The sequence below is a fragment of the Branchiostoma floridae genome, chromosome 17 (assembly GCF_000003815.2).
Source record: "Branchiostoma floridae strain S238N-H82 chromosome 17, Bfl_VNyyK, whole genome shotgun sequence".
Classification (NCBI taxonomy): Eukaryota; Metazoa; Chordata; class Leptocardii; order Amphioxiformes; family Branchiostomatidae; genus Branchiostoma; species Branchiostoma floridae.
The window spans coordinates 3,980,732-3,997,224 of record NC_049995.1 but is presented as its reverse complement, the minus strand read 5'-3'; the positions used below and the strand labels follow the sequence as shown (position 1 = coordinate 3,997,224).

General features: G+C 39.1%; 1 protein-coding gene across 4 annotated transcripts in view; it reads left to right on the top strand.

The window, feature by feature from the left end:
• The window catches only part of LOC118404490 (protein REDUCED WALL ACETYLATION 2-like), a 103,103-nt gene that overhangs the window by 26,050 nt on the left and 60,560 nt on the right, over positions 1-16,493 (top strand). For all 4 annotated transcript variants that reach the window (XM_035803588.1, XM_035803580.1, XM_035803581.1 and 1 more), the window contains exon 2: positions 591-745. The gene's annotated coding sequence lies outside the window, so the exon portion shown is untranslated. The remainder of the gene's footprint in view (positions 1-590; positions 746-16,493) is intronic.

Below are 16,493 nucleotides of genomic sequence, written 5' to 3'. Positions count from 1 at the left end.
ACTCCTACTCTAATTTTCTCCAAACGTTGTGGGCATGTTTTGTATTGAAAAAGACGTTTAGTGAGTAGTCAAAGTGGAATAAAGTTAGTTAGCCCAGAAAGATAGTGCTTTTCTCTGTTGTGCCCAGTTTTGCCAACTGTCTTTTGCAGAATATTTGAATTTTATATTTTTACCTTTCTTTGGAGAGAGGAAAGTGTGGTGAATTGATTGTTATCAGGTCTTTTGAAAACTAGCTGTCTGAGACTATCAGTTCGGATCCTAGTGTTGTACTTGTGTAAGTTTTAGCGTAGCATTTGATTTGTAGGATTTGATAGAACAGATTCCAAATACCTGTCCACATCATCAGCTGAGAACTATTTTTGGCATCCGAAACTTCACATATTTATGAAAAAGGCTTCCCATTGAGTTGTGCCCTCTTTTCAATACCTTATCTTATTACCATCATTAGCATAAATTTCATGCACAATTTGCCCCCAAGGCACTCACCTTCCTCCTTATGCATATTCATGACTTCAAGCCTGACTGATAGACAATTGGCTGAGGGGTGTCAGCTCATGAATATTAATGAGGCATCTTTTGTGTCCCCTAAGGTGGTGATCATTGTAGTGTGTGAAAACCAGCTGAACAGCTTGCAGTGCCGGCACACGTTCCTTCCCGGGATCCTTGCTACACACGCCGTTCCTTCTACGTCAAGACGTTTTGCTCCAAGACGTCTTGGATTTAACACCTGAGCAGTTACAGCAAGGTAGGTGTCACCGTTGTAGGACAGGTGTATTGCTTGTTTGGGGAAGCTTGCGGTTATGTCTTTGCAAACCTGCTATGTGGAATAACGTATTGACATAGAATACAGCGAACACTGGTTACTGAAGTACATGGTCAATATGTTGTACTAAAAGTGTTGCTAACTGTTGTATATGGTATTGGCAATTGCTATACACAAGGAAAAGTGTGTATCATTATTGTTTTGTGGTTTGAAGTTGTGAGAGGAATGTTAAAGAGTTTGTTTCCATTTTACATGGTGGATATTGTTGTTGTCACGGTCTGTGTGTTATGTGTAGGGAAGCCATATCAGAGTCACAGGGCTGAGACCACTATTGTGGTTGTGGGTTTCCCTCAAATGCATTTCTTACAAGGAAGCTGTCAGTGTTTCTTTGTCGTGCGTTCTTGTCTTTAAGTGTCTTGAGGTTACATTTCTTTTCAACGTTGGTTACTGTAGACTTCCTAAATTGATGAAAACCTGTGTTGAAAGCCTGTATAAATGTCTGTTGGTGTGGTGTGACTTTCGCTTCCATTCAAACTGATGTCTCTAGATCTGAGCAGATATACTTTACAAATAGACTAGCATGCTGTATAGCATATTTGGTTAGGATAAGTTACAACTCTCCATCTTCATGTCTACCTTGTTCCCCCAACGATCAAGAGGTCAAAGGACTAGGTAGGTAGCTACTGTAAAACATCAAATTGTTTATTTTGAATAGAGGTTTCAAAAATTATAGCAGACTAAGCAGACAAACTGTGCTATGTAAGCTCAGCCATTACAGTTTTAAATTTAAACATCACATCTTTTAAAAACATTTTTTTATGTCTTGTATGCAGTTCTTCACCAACTCATTCCCAGTCTTTTCTTTTATTGTAGTGAGGGAAATAAAGTTTGGCCAATGATAGATTTTCACAACTTTTGAAATCTGATAATGACAGAATTTTTCCAGAGGGAATTTCCCATTCCAAAGATTCCCATGAAACTAAAAGAAATCTGACTATAGTGTTTTTTTTACAAACATTCCTAAAGCTTTGGTAACAGGACCAACTGACAAACACAGCTCTTGTACATTTTCTCTGTAAAGCCTTTTTACAAACAAAGTGTAATATTGTAAATATCAATTTCAGACATCAGAAACTCAGTTTTTACAGGAAAAAAAATCAAAGACTCTGTAGATATCCCAGACAATAAAAACATCACAAAACCTCCTTTTTTTACTCTTACTACAAATGAGACCAGTGCAGAATGGAAATTGATTTACAATATTGTGAATGTCCGTACTTGAATGTCAGCCAATTGTTCAGTCAATTATTGTACAAAAGTACAATTTCCTGAAAAATAAATGCATAATTTGAGTACCCCCAAAATGTCAGAAGACCTACTCTTGAACAGAACATTCCCAGACTTGTTCAGTGCTGTTCAGGTATTTATCTGTTATGTGTATGCTCGAGTGTTTAGTGTCAACATTACTGTTCCTGAAGATCACAGGAGGGTAGAGAGATGTGAAACCCTTGCTGACAGGAGGGGGGAGGGGCACATAGCAAGAGGAGACACTTGAAAAAAAGGGTTTGCACAGTGAAGAGCTCCTGTTTTTTTCCCAAGGTGTTGGAATTAGGTTATGATAACACACCTGCCTTAACATTATACATGCTGACTTACTCCTGTAGATCAAAAGGGTATCCCTTAGTAGAGGAAGGTTAAATTTTTCAGATATTCTACGGATCTTGAACTGGTAGTGTTTTCCTGACAATTAATTTTGAGTCTGTTCTTTGACTCTTTTCCACATTGTTAAAATTTAACCTTAAACTGGCTGCCAAACTCCTGCATTTAAAAGTTTCCCTTGGTAACCTCCTGGGAAGGTTACATTTTTACATTTGGGTTACGAATTGGGAATACCTTCATTGGAAATGGAGTTTGAGTTCAACTCTTGTTCTGTGACTCTTTTTTTGTGTGCAGTTTCTTACATGTAGTTTAACCCTAACCCTACCGCCAACTCCCGAAGCCAAAAGGCACCACCTAAGCAAAGAATGGTTAAATCTTTACATTTATGCTAAAGGTCAGGAATACCTTCCTTGGAAATGGAAATGGATTTTGAGTTTGACTCTATTTGTGACTCTTTTTTTGCAGTCTTACATGTAGTTTAACCCTAACCCTACTGCCAAATTTGGCAGCCAAAAGGTGCTCCCTTAGCAGGGAATGGTTAAATCTTACATTTTAAAGATCAGGAATACCTTCCTTGGAAATGGACTTTGACTTTGACTCTGTTTTGCGACTCCTTTTCGCAGTGTCTGTGTTATACCTACAACAGAGCAATACTACCCGTACTATTTGCACAGCAGAGAGTGTCCACTTTAGACATGAAAGCCGAGTTGTGGAACGGCATGTATTGTTTTGTCTGATGGGGGAGCAGGCCCTTCAGGTTCAGTGGAGCCTCCCATTGTTGGAGTTAGACACCTTGACAGCCTGAATTTTTTTCCGTCCCCAGGATTTTGATTGGAAATCCTGTCGAAGGTGCAACAGTCCTAGAAGGGTCGAGGACTCGAGGGTATGCTCCCCTGGAAATCTAGACCCTCTGAAATGCAATTTCTTCTATTTTGAGTGGTAAATTTTGCTCTTGGACCCAACACGGTTTAATTGATATCTTTACATGCTGATTTTTGTCCATCACAGAGGACGGAATGGGCAAAATTTTTGTCCGTTCCAGTGTCAAAGGACGGAAGGTCAGATGCTGGCTAGATGTTGCTTGAAAACTTAAATTTTTAGTCATCTTGGTTTTTCATTTCAGTCAATGCTAAACAGGACGTGATAAAATCTCAGTCTTTCTCACCAAAAACGTAAGGTACTGTATCAGAAGGAGAGCTTCAGAAAACGTTAATTTAGATGTATAACACATTATGGTTGAACACCACAAATACTTTGTATGCTAAGGCAGATTTTTAGGCAAAAAAAATTGTGGCCCTATGCCGATATCAAAATCGTGTGACCTTCTGGCGATAACAAAATTAAATGCTTGGGAAGCCTATCAACTGGGCTTTACACATACAGGTGCCAACTGACCAACGAAAAGGTAGAAAAAACACTGCACAGCAAACTAAAAGACCAGTCAGGTGTGGATTTAGTGAAGGATTAGGTTAGACTCAGAAAGGTTTGACTTTCGACAAGGGTCGTTGCCCCCACCCCAGGCGTGCTGTACCTACCAGGGAGATGTGAAGATTTGCGGTTTCACTGTTCTTATCTTTCCTCTCTATCTGCTTACACCTGTGGAGAGAAGCTTCTTCTAGTGACATGAAGGTGTGGTTTTAAGAGCTGGTCACACCTTGTATGAATCTTATCACAAGTGATAAAGGTATAGTGAAAGATAAAGCAAGTTGGATCTCAATGAGGCGAAGTGTAGTGCTTTTTTCAATGGCTGATACTGAGTGATAGTGCATCTTCAGGTAACACTAAAGTGTTTCAAGTGCCCTGTCACACCTTGTATGAATCTTATCACTAGTGATAAAGGTATACTGAAAGATAAAGCAAGTTGGCTTTCTATGAGGCGAAGTGTAGTGCTTTTTCGATTGCTGATAGTGAAATGCAGTTTCTCTACCACTGGTGTATTGTAGCCAAGCATATTATTCAAGGACCCTGTCACACCTTGTACAAATCCTATCTCTAGTGATAAAGGTAAAGTGAAGATAAAGCAAGTTGGCTCTCAATGAGGCGAAGTGTAGTGCTTTTTTCAATGGCTGAAACTGAGTGATAGTGCATCTTCAGGTATCACTAAAGTGTTTTAAGGGCCCTGTCACACCTTGTATGAATCTTATCACTAGTGATAAAGGTATACTGAAAGATAAAGCAAGTTGGCTTTCTATGAGGCGAAGTGTAGTGCTTTTTCGATTGCTGATAGTGAAATGCAGTTTCTCTACCACTGGTGTATTGTAGCCAAGCATATTATTCAAGGACCCTGTCACACCTTGTATGAATCCTATCACTAGTGATAAAGATAAAGCGAGTTGGCTTTCAAAAGGGCGAAGTGTAGTGCTTTTTCAATGGCTGATAATGATAATGCAATGTGGTACCGCGAATGCTCACGTTTCATAGCCAAGCACGTTGGGGCTTAACCCTACTCTTGTTAACAAGTTGATGTAGATTTTCAATCATGCCCAAAGTCCCTGTCACACATAGCTGACGATGACCACTCCAAAAGACGACCTGCTGACCACTTCAAACCGTCCCCGGCTAGACTTTGGTTGAAGGAAGGTTGGTAGCAAGGTCTGTTGTGGTTAGCAGTTGGTCTGTGAGGTTGGCTATTGGTCTAGTCTGAGTACCATCCTCTGTAGTGACTTTTGGCTTATACGTTCGCTAGTGCACGGTTAGCCAGCTAAAGTATTGACCCAGCAGTCACTACGAAGAATGGTACTCATGCTACTATTGGTTGCCTGCACCAGCCAATTGTTTTAGAAAGGAGGTCTGGAATGGGTTGTGAAACATTTGGGGAATGGTTGGGAGTAAGTTAGCAATGGTTAGGAGTCGAATTTGACCAGTAAGATGTTTGGGATGTTTTCTAGTCTTCAAAGAAAATATTCCTGATGCTTCAGTGATTCTTTGATCTTTTCCCTAATCCACAGGTGTTCTTTCAACAGGTGTGGTAAATAGTTCAAAATGTTCTGGAGTGGAATGAAGGTCTTGAATGGGTTGTGAAACAGTTGGGGAATGGTTGGGAGTAAGTCCGCATTGATTGACAGTCAGATGTTTTAGATGTTTCTGTAGTCACCAGAGAAAATATTCCTGATGCTTCAGTGATCCTTTGATCTTATTCCTAATCCACAGGTGTTCTTTCAACAGGTGTGGTAAATATTTCAATATGTTCAGGAGTGGAATGGAGAGTTTGAATGGGTTTTGAAACAGTTGGGGCCTGATTAGGAGTAAGTTAGGTGTGGTTGGGAGTCAAATTTGACCCAGTCAGATGTTTGGGATGTTTCTCCAGTCACCAGAGAAAATAATTTGATCCTTTGATCTTGCCCCTAATCCACAGGTGTTTCTCCAACAGGTGTGGTACCTGTACCTGTCTCATGTTTCCATCTCTGACACTGGTAGAACAGTTCTCATTGGCAATTGTATTATCCAATAACTGAGATTCGTGGTAATTGTGTTAAAGTTTCTTTATCACCTAATTGACCTCAATGCATAATGTTCTGTCAGAACAATACCTACCTTTCTGTTTGAGGTGATCCTTAATTTGTACACAGTCTGTCAGTTTCGTTTCTACTTTCGCTTGAAAATTGTTGGGCTTATTCTTTTTAGAATTAATTATGATAACAAAGAAAAGAAAGAAAAGTATCAATCAATAAATAGATAAATAAATGTCTCAACTTCTGCTACTAGTAACAGTTTGGTATTGAACAGAAATTTCTATGGTATTTTGTGTTAAAAGATTGTAGCCTTCTGGAGGGACAGTTTTCTTTTTAACATGATCAGCATTTTGATTTTAGTGACATTTGGCTCATTCTATTTTTGCTCTACCCCTTGAGGCCTCAACATTTCATCGTGGGTTTGTTTCCAAACAGTATTATCCCTGGTGTAGCAAAAACATATTTACCTGATACTTTTGGCATTAGCGAATTCACAGAAAGGTCCCCCACCACTTTCTCCAAAGAGATCACATTAAAGCATTTAAGTAATATGACATTTACGTACCTCCTGCCAGATTTAAGTTTTCTTCAGCTTCAGCTTCAAGGCCTTTCAAAACCAATTATGTGTGTATTATCTTCTTAGAGTTCTTTACCCTTGCAGTGTGAGAAATTTAAACGAAAGATTTAAGAAGATGAAATATTCCTGTCATAAATATTTTAATGTTTAGAATGAGTTCAAATATTATAAAGAATGGTCACCTTTCCTAAGGTAGACATGTAAAGTTCGATCCCAAGGATGGAAAATTGTTTTTGAGAATCTTAACCTGAAATGTTTAGGTGCAAAGAAAATATGTTGGTTGTACAATATGAAATGCACGAACTCAAATGTCTTACCTTACTTCAAGTTTTTAAACATGCAACTAACAAAGGCTTACTGTTTACTGTAGACCTGAATTGTAAAGACTGTGCTGTGTGTGTCCTTTATATATATATATTCAATATATTACAATGGTACCTTAATGTATCTTAATGGTACCTTAATTAGTCTTAGTGGTACCTAAAAATATCCAAGTGTATTTGTGCACCAACTGTCAAGAATTAGGTGTCCATATGCACCCAGTGTTGCAGTCCTGTACATGTATCTACCGATACCACTACAAACTGAGTTGTTCTTGCCCTGTGAGCCACAGGTGGTTTGAAACCTTACCTGTCATTTAAGCTCCTAATGGCCCCCGGGGGTTGATAGAACCAGGACCTTAATGCACCTTAATACACCTAATTGATCGGCGCTTCCATCGAAAAGGTAGAAAAACGTCATTACCTTCGATTCCCCGCTACGAAGGATTACCAAAGGTGGTCGTCGATTAGAACAAATCCTGCGCTTCCACACTTTAATGGTATGGCTGAAAAAGGATATAACTTTGTGCAGAAAAAACAGTGATGTTTTGCTTGTCAGTAGTAGTCGTTGTTGTAACTTGCTGCTCAGAATGAAATGTGTCTTTCAGGTTGGAAAAGGTAGAAAAATGTCATTACCTTCGATTTTTCCGCTACGAAGGATAACCAGAGGTGGGGGGGCGATTAGTACAAATCCAGCACTTCCACACCTTAATGGTGTATGGCTGAAAAAGGATAGAACTTTGCGCAGAAAAATTGTTGGTAGTTTGTTTGTAAGTACCGGTAGTTCCTGTGACTTGCTGCTCAGACATACATTTGTCTTTCAGGTTGGAAAAGGTAGAAAAATGTCATTACCTTTGATTCCCCTAATAATACACTCATTCTAATTGACCAATCGGATGGCGTATTTTGATAAATTACTCATACCTATTGACCAACCAGATTCCTTTTTTTTCTATATTTAAGTCTTGACAGCAGAACAGTTGAATACATTTTAAGAAGTAATTGTTTTTTTTTAGATGTGGTTGTACTGTTAAAGTTGTTTTCTGTAGTTGGGAGTCTGGGCAGCTGACACTAGCCCAATCCCGTTAACTCAGCGCACGCCCGTTACAAATCCAACTGCACAGGAAGAATGAACCATGTTAACACCATTAATCCAATTTCATCTTTGTGCATGCTCGTGTTGATATAATGAGGCGGACTACAGCACTCCCTATCCTCCGGAGGCTGTGACCAATGAGAGAGCAAAACATTCAGATTCCACAACAAATTTGATGGGTATTATATTAAGAACAATTTTTGTTGCTTTCTTTTTGTTTTGTTGTTTTTAAATCCTACTTAAATTGCACCTTTCTTGCATCATTTTCCAATTATTTAATCCATGGCTTTGTAGATCCAATTTTGGCTGCTGTATCAGTGATCCCGTGTACCTTATTTCTTAAATACAGAACTTTATTATATAGGATTGAAGAAAAAAAAGTCATAAGCTAAAATGTTCTTGCAGTCTTCTAATTTTTTCATTGCAAGTGTTTTCCAACTATTAACTTTTTAGCTTTTTTTAAGTGATTGCAAAATAGAAGCTCACCAAAAAGATACATTTTCTTAAAGCTGAAAAAAACAAAAACATTTATTATAGTTCAGCAGTTACAGTGTTGTATTTGGGGAGTTTTACTTCTGGGTGGGGCAGGGCCATTATTTCATTGTCATTAATACTATAGCAGCAGCTGGTTTCTAACCGTTTAAAAGACCATCATTCATTTCCTTCAACTAAAAGTCCATTTCTCAACATTTCCCTTCATTGTATGGCTGCATCATTTACAACAAAAATGGCATTTAGAAAGCTTGTTCCTTTTTGAGTACTTAGACCATTTCAAGAGATGAAAGTTGAAGTTCCACTATTCACTACCAGGCCAGTTATTAAGTCTTGAAAAAAAGTTGAGTCCATTTTTTAAATTACAGGGTACGTACGAGACACCCACCTGCCCCACGCAGAGAAAACATTTCCCGCAACAAAGTAACCTCAAAACCACTCATTTAGGAATATTAGCGCCTTTCACTCGGCTGTTCCAACCCTGTTATTATGGCCTTTCTTGCCAGACTTGCTCCATGTGAACATTTATTTTGTGAAATATGTTAAGTCATGTTGTGTCCTGTTTATAAAGTAGTTTCTTTTGAACAATTTCTTCTTCCTTGAAGTATGCAAAAAATCTCTTTTGCTTTAACTTTTCCACGTTCTCCACTTTGCCTAAACCAACCAATACAAATTCGATGTGAAATGGTTGAAAGCTTATTTCAGATTGGCACTTAGATTTTTTGGCAATGTTTTATTTTAGTGTTTTTAGTAAATTTATAAGGCCTTAATCAAATACAGTTTCCATGGCAAGACGACATGTATTCTATCACTAAATGATATCTTCACCAAAAAGTGTGGACTTTTTCTCATTTCACAAGGGTTTGAGAGAAGTAAAATATGCCAGTTGTGTCGAAAGTTCGCAGTAGTGGTGGTCAGTGCAGTCATGGGTCCATCACAATTTTTCTGCCCCGCCACTGGACATCAGCAGTAATGTCCATCACTCCAGCCACCCTGCCGTGCGCCATTTTTGCCCGTAGATAATCTGATTACACGAAATGCAGCGGCCGCCCTCCGTGAATGGAGCGTTTTTTGCAGCTGGTAGGGTCTGAATGAGGCTGTTTGAAGAGAGAGTTGTTTAAGCTCTGAATCTCGGGTTATAAGTGGGGTTATTAGGTGGTGTTAGTGCAGGGTTACAGGGAATGTGTGCTCAGTAGATGGAGTCATTTTTGTGACCGAATTATTCTTTGATACCAAATTTACCACAGGATTAGATTAATGTTGATTGTATGCAGCGTTCCCGCCAGGTTTTTGAAAGTATGCGTCCAAATATTTGGGAGGGGCGTAATGAGCGCCGGAGGCGCGAGACGAGCGCCGCAGGCGCTCGCATTCTAGGGGTGTCCGGGGGCATGCTCCCCCGGGAAAATTTGGATTTTCAAACCCTCTAGAACACAATTTCCTGCAATTTGAGAGGATAATCATGCACTTGAGATTGGATGTCGGTTGCCTCTTTTACTCCCATTTTCAGTTATCGACGACCACCCTCTTCATCAAAATACGTTATATTAAAAAAAACTGTAAGCACAGGGAATCAGCCTTCCGTGATCTGGCCCGGGTATTATTTGTCCAGACATATCTATATGAAAATTTTGGATTTTTGATGCTTCGAAACAGGGCTCTAGTGGCCTAGCCTGTCCGTCAGCCCGTGAAAAAAATTCTGCCAATTTTTTTCCGTCATTGAAAAAAAATGTCTAACGTTACCTCGTGCGATCGATGTTGCGCCCTCCCGCATCAAAAATTTTTCCGAGACGATAAAATAATGGCGCCATCACACTTTGTGTCTTTTTTCTATTTTGCCCGATGATTTTAGTCAATTTTTTTGAATCGGTGGGGTTTTACAAGGCCTTGCCGTCATTTTCCACGAGCGTGCGTTTGTTCCTGCGACCTCAGGTAACCCCGTTTTCGGCGTGAAATCTTTGGCTGGATTTCTTTTTAAATAGATCAAGAACGTTATACATTACTCGAGGAGGACGATCTGCTGCCTCTTTGGCAGTGATCATTGCCGGTGTAACCTTGAAGCAGTAGCCAGAAAGACGGCGCTGCGATCGACGGTCCGTCTGGGGAGGGGGGCGTGCCGCGCCATGTGCCACGGAGTGCACAGCCGACTCGATCGACGCTTGACAACAATATTGCGGCCCCTTTTCTGCCGCAAATTTTGTCTTTTTGAAATAAAAGAAATTTTGTAAATAAGAAATAAAGTGTATAGTTTTGGATTCTTCACTTATTTACCGCGCACCGTTTTTTGTTAGCAGCTAGGGAAGAAACTCTAGTTGCCAGACGACACGGGCGGCTACCAACGTCACGTGCGCTAATACTCGGTAACTTTTGTTTTTTTTCCGGTGACCAATAACAGAGTGCAACATTACATTTATCAAACGCTGATTGGTTATTAAGATGATTGGATTTGGACCTGGTGGCCAATCTAGACTGCTTGGCGCTAGCGGCCTGTTGTCAAAGATACCGACTGCCAATCAACTGCCCACAGTGTGAGAACTTTTGTTGAGATGTGCAGCACTCGCGCAGAGCAGTTTGCTTGTTCAATACTAGTATTACCCACAAATCTTTAACAAATACGTGAAACTGAGGACAAGTAAGTATCATGTTAATATCAGAATATAAAATCTGCATAAGATTTCTTCGAGTGTTAAAGAATGCTGACTGTCAGACGTATTTCACGGACTACAAAAAATTACATTGCGCAACGGACAGCTCAGACTGGCGCGTGGCTGGGTGTGTCGCACATGGGTCCGCTAGTTGTAAAACGTGCCGCGCTCGGCCCCAAGCCCAGACTACAAGGATGACCGGAAAGTGAAGAATTTGAAGTATAAATTGTAAAGGTAGGATTCCTTCGTATAAAGACAGATTTTTAAAAAGATTCCAGATACATTTTGTACACTGGTGGTACAGGTCAGTCTTTCTTTAATTTATATTTTTTATGGACGCATTCAGCTGAGCCGAGTGCGTCTTTCCAGAAAAAAATGCGTCCAAAGACGTAAAGACGTATGCCTGGCGGGAACGCTGATTGTATGTATTATCTACTTATTTCATTGTCACTCTGGTTTTCATCACAAACATGAATACTTCCAATTGAAAGAAGCTGATCAATACATAATGTTATAATCTTGGTGCATGTAAATGAGAAGTAAAAATTCAAAACATTTAATGGATTTTGAAAGTTGCTGTCACATATTTTTTTTCCTCTCTTTTTTTTTTACTTTAAAACCAACACGTTTTTTGTAGTATATACTTTAAGGTAATATTGTATCTGAATTGAATAGATGTACACTTTTAACTTATGAATCTTAACATTTTGTTAGATTTTGAACTAGCTTTGCACCAGGATTTGGTATTTTACATTTACTAAACATTCTTAGTTTTAGTTCTGTATTATCACTGTGTATTCCCTAGAACTACATTTCTTATTACTATACTATTCATATTTTTTATCCCATAGTTTATATGAAAAGTAGAATCATTTATTAATAAACATTTATTCTTTCATTTATTTATCACTTTCTTCCACTCACACAAGGGGAAAACTGATATACTTTTGTCACAGCAAATTTCACGAATGACCTCAGATTTCCTACTTGGTATCAAATCCCAATTTTTATGCATCGTCAATAAAGCCAGCGGACACTCTCCACGTTCCGGACTCCCATCCTTCATTTTCTCCATTTCTTCCTCTTTCTTCCCTTTATAACAAGCCAGGGAAACCGAAGCTCGGAAAGAAAGGAGTTGCCATCTGTACAGCAGGCCGCCTTACACGGGGTCAAACGGACGTTTTTTTCATCCGCGCTGCCTCCGTAACGATCCAATGAACAGCCAGCGACCGTAACTCCCCCCGCTGTGTGTCCCGTTTTGTCCCGCCCGACCCCCGCTTGTCCCCTTTGAATGGAACATTTGCAACTCCGTGGAAAATTAGGGTTCTCAGGCTCTTAAACAAGAACTTAACAGGGTTCCGTGGTGTTTCCTCTCGCCCCATCTGTCCATGTCCCTTAGTAAACAGAGCGGTCGGCTGTGCACCTCTGTCTTTTCTGGTAACGTTACTCCAGACATCAGCGAAAAGGTAGGATACATGTTTCTTTCTAAAATAAATTTGGGAAAGAAAGAGTAAACATCAGTCTACGATAGCCCTGTTGGTTCAATCAGTTTTGACTAAAGTTTAGAGAAAAGGTACGATACATATTTCTTTCTGTCCATGTCCCTTAGTAAGCAGAGCAGTCGGCTGTGCACCTCTGTCTTTTCTGGTACCAAAAACATCGGCAAAAAGGTAGTATACATATTTCTTTCTGAAATGAACTTTGGAAAAGAGTAAATGTCAGCCTACAATAGCCCTGTTGGCCTGTATTTACATGTAGATTATTGGCTCTCGATTATGATTGGACTTGAAGATCAACATTGTGAGGGAAGTCGGTTCCTTGCAATTGCTTTACACATGTAGTTTTAGGCCATGCATTATTGGGACTTTTTTTAAGCATATACTGGCCTTGAAAACCATGATTATTTTGTATTCCCTGTGTATACAGCTTGGATTGTACTTGTGCAGATTGCATCAAGGATATTGCAGTTTCTGTCAATATTTTACTTGTTGGAGAGTCAAGCTTCTTCCAGGATCGGGAATGAAGTAGTATAGATTTGTCGTCATGTTCAGAATTGATCCATGTTTGACATATTTGCTGAATATACTGTAGCAGTGTTTTTTAAGGCGTTTGTGAACTTTCCATCACCACAAAAGAACAAAGGGCTTTATCTGGATTATTAAAGTCATAGTATGTCAAAACATTCACCTTCCAACATTTCACTTATAAAGCAATATTTGGCTACCCTATTACAAATATGTATCTTACCCATATACCATCCTTGTATCCTCTTGGCATCAGAATAGAATGCATTCAAAACTTTCTGCTATCAAGTTTTAAGTCGTTAGTTACTTAGAATCTGTTGATGTTCATCTGCAGCGTCTTGAAAGACATATGATAAAGTCTCCTTCCTCCAAGGCAGAGTCTTATCCCAAATACTCCACTACTGGGGAGCTTTCTGGTAAAGCTTTGATAAAGAATGTTTCCTGTCTTGTTATTTCTTCCTTCTGGCACAGATTTTCCTTTGAGAAGTCAAAGCAATTGTCTTAAGAAGTTACGGCAAGCTTCAAAGTGTTTCAGACCTTGTAAGAACGAAGAAATCTTACTGGAAGTAATGACTGCCTTGTGGCAGTGTCTTTGGGTGAAGTTCAGAGTGATTTGTTATTTGTCATGTACATTTTGTGAATGGTTAAAGTTTCTGATACTGGTAGGGCTGTTCCATTTCCACATAATAGGGGGAGGCAGGTTTATTGTGATAAAAATTAGCCATCTCAGCCTCCTGTAATCCTTCTTAAATCTCTTAATCATGGAAATAGTTAAAATCCCACCTCAGTTTAATGACCTGAACGTGATATGTAGATAATGACACTTACTCATTATGTGATAAAATTTACTAATTTAATTAACTTTGTGATATTTCCTTCCATCTTATATATACCTGTCTTAATCCCATGAGCAAAGCTAGACCTTTGCATGTAGTAAATCCCCAAGGAATGAGGATCTTCTGAGAGCTTTCTGTGGACGACAGGTGTTATCTTTGCACCTGCTGTTTAAGCCTCTTTCGGTAGCTTGTTGCTTTATTCTGGGACTGAACCAAGGGTCTAGCCAGCGTCCGTTTTTCCGTCAATTGACGGAAATTTGCTGCGTCTGACGGAAAAATTTTAAAACCAATCCAAACCAAAACTTACTGGCAATGGTGAAATCATTGCTCTCTATCCTCCGATGTGTGATTTACAATATGATCGCTATTTACAACATGTGTACAGACATAAAGACTTTAAGTATATATAATAACAAATGTTTTTCTCAGAAAAGAAATAAAGCCTAATATATAGCAAAAGATACAACTTCTATGCCCTGTCTATCAACCATTTCAGCAAGGTGATTACTTAGAAATGGCAGGAACAGTAATTAAGATGACCCTCAGGCGGTTAACCTATATAAAACCCTATGAAATATGGAGATGAGGTGTCAAATTACACCTTGCTGCATCTGTGCTGTTATCATCATCATTATCATCGGTCATCCTCTTACAAGGTTGAGCGATATGTGCTATAACTGACCTCAATTGAGCCATTTTCTGTATCCCCATAAGGCAGAGGCAGCCCAGTATGATTATCTGTGAGCTGTAGGAAAAGCTGGCTCATTCATTGTGAGGCAACAAAATTTTGGGTAATTGTCTTCTTTGATTTGAGCATGATAGGTTGGATGTACTTCTCGATTCAGCGTAAAACGTTGTCAGGACCCCCCATGCAGACCCTCAAATGACACCTCAATCTCACCCCTGGATGAACATGTTATCATATAGGTTGATTTTTCTTGGTTACATTCTTGCTAACCTTTGAGAAAGATGCTTATACAGTATCTGTCCTTTTTTCCCCGCTAGTTTTATAGACTTCGGCGAGTTGAAATTGCATCCAGACCTCTGTATAATTTAAGGTGATAAAATGGCACAGTTATTGACGTAAGAGCTATCTCATCAGGACATGAAGTGACGCAAACGGCCCAGTATCTCAATAGATGTTTTGGAAAGTACTGTAAACCTTGAAATTTTAGCGGTGGCTTTATTTCCATGGTTTTCATTGTGATATCTCCACCATGAATTCATGACACAAAGATTATGTGTTTCTGATGTACATGTATCATGTACTGTACTATATGACTGTTTCCACTGTGCAATTAAAGATGCCACAGAAACCTTTAAAGTTATTTTCCCTCCTTCTGCAAAATACAACCACAGCAAAGATAAATGAATGTACAGTATCACACCCAGTGACGTAAATGGCCTACTATCTCCTAAGGCTTCTGAGAGGTAATAACAGACTCAACAGGTGATAGCATTGTCCAACCGGTCTCGGAGAGGTGTGGTTAGGTCCTAATTACCAGTCCTTGGGGAGTTGGAGCATTTCTTTGTATTCATACCTGTGCAATACATACTGGCAGAAAAAGCAACCTCATTTGTATCCTCTCCCATAGGAGATATGTGAGTTAAGAGTTGTTTTAGTTGACATTTTCTTTTAAGAAACACACCAGCTTGTCAGGTACTAGTATGTGGTGGCGGCTGTCTATTAATAAACTCAAGGCTGTCTCCAGGACCCGTCCTTCTGTCCTGGGTCAGAAATTTGCTTGTGGGCCGGACAAAATTTCCAATCAGTCAAACAAAAGAAATCTGAACTTATTGACATAAAACTGGTGAAAAATGTAGTTTCATTGGCTTAAATACTTGCCTAGATACTGTGTTGAATGGCAATTGTTAACATTCAAGTCTCATTCAGCCATAGCTATAATCATGGTACATATTTGGTTGTTATGTATTTATTTACCCAGGGCCAGTCTTTGAGATAGCCATGCATGATAACCTGACTGATACTCATCATGGCTTGTTTTAGTTCTTTTATGGTGCTTAGGCCACACCGATTTAATCTCTTGGTTCACGGATTCGCTCGCTCCTATTTTATGGAAAAAAAAATAAAAATAAAAATTACCACTCAGCAAATTTTCACCATTAATGAAACCATTCACCAACTTTCTGGTGTAGCAAACTGGCCTTTATATTATAAGCTCTTTAAAGTGTGGGTACAGGTGCTGTTACTGTACAAAAATAGTGTTTTTGTACTTTTTTCAAGCTAAAAACTTTTTCTCTTTATGTTTTGGATTAGCCGTTACCTGTACCCCAGCCATTTTACAATTTTTATTTTTATTTTTATTTCGCCCTCTCGCTCCATATTTTTTATGAAAAAATCCGTGAACCAAGAAATTAAATTGGTGTGGCCTTACTGTCTGGAACGTCTACAAGTTTGATTATTTATTTGTTTGTTTATCTATTATATCATCTTAATATTGGTGCCAGTTGGCCCCTACAACTTTGTACAATCATTCTGTACCCACAAAAGAACCATTTCCTGAGTGATAAATTGATTCCCAGGATTGAAAAAGGATTTGTGTTTGGTGTCATCTTGGTTTGTCTCGTAAAAAAAACTAATCTCCAAGCAGATCTTGCTGTGGCAAGTGGG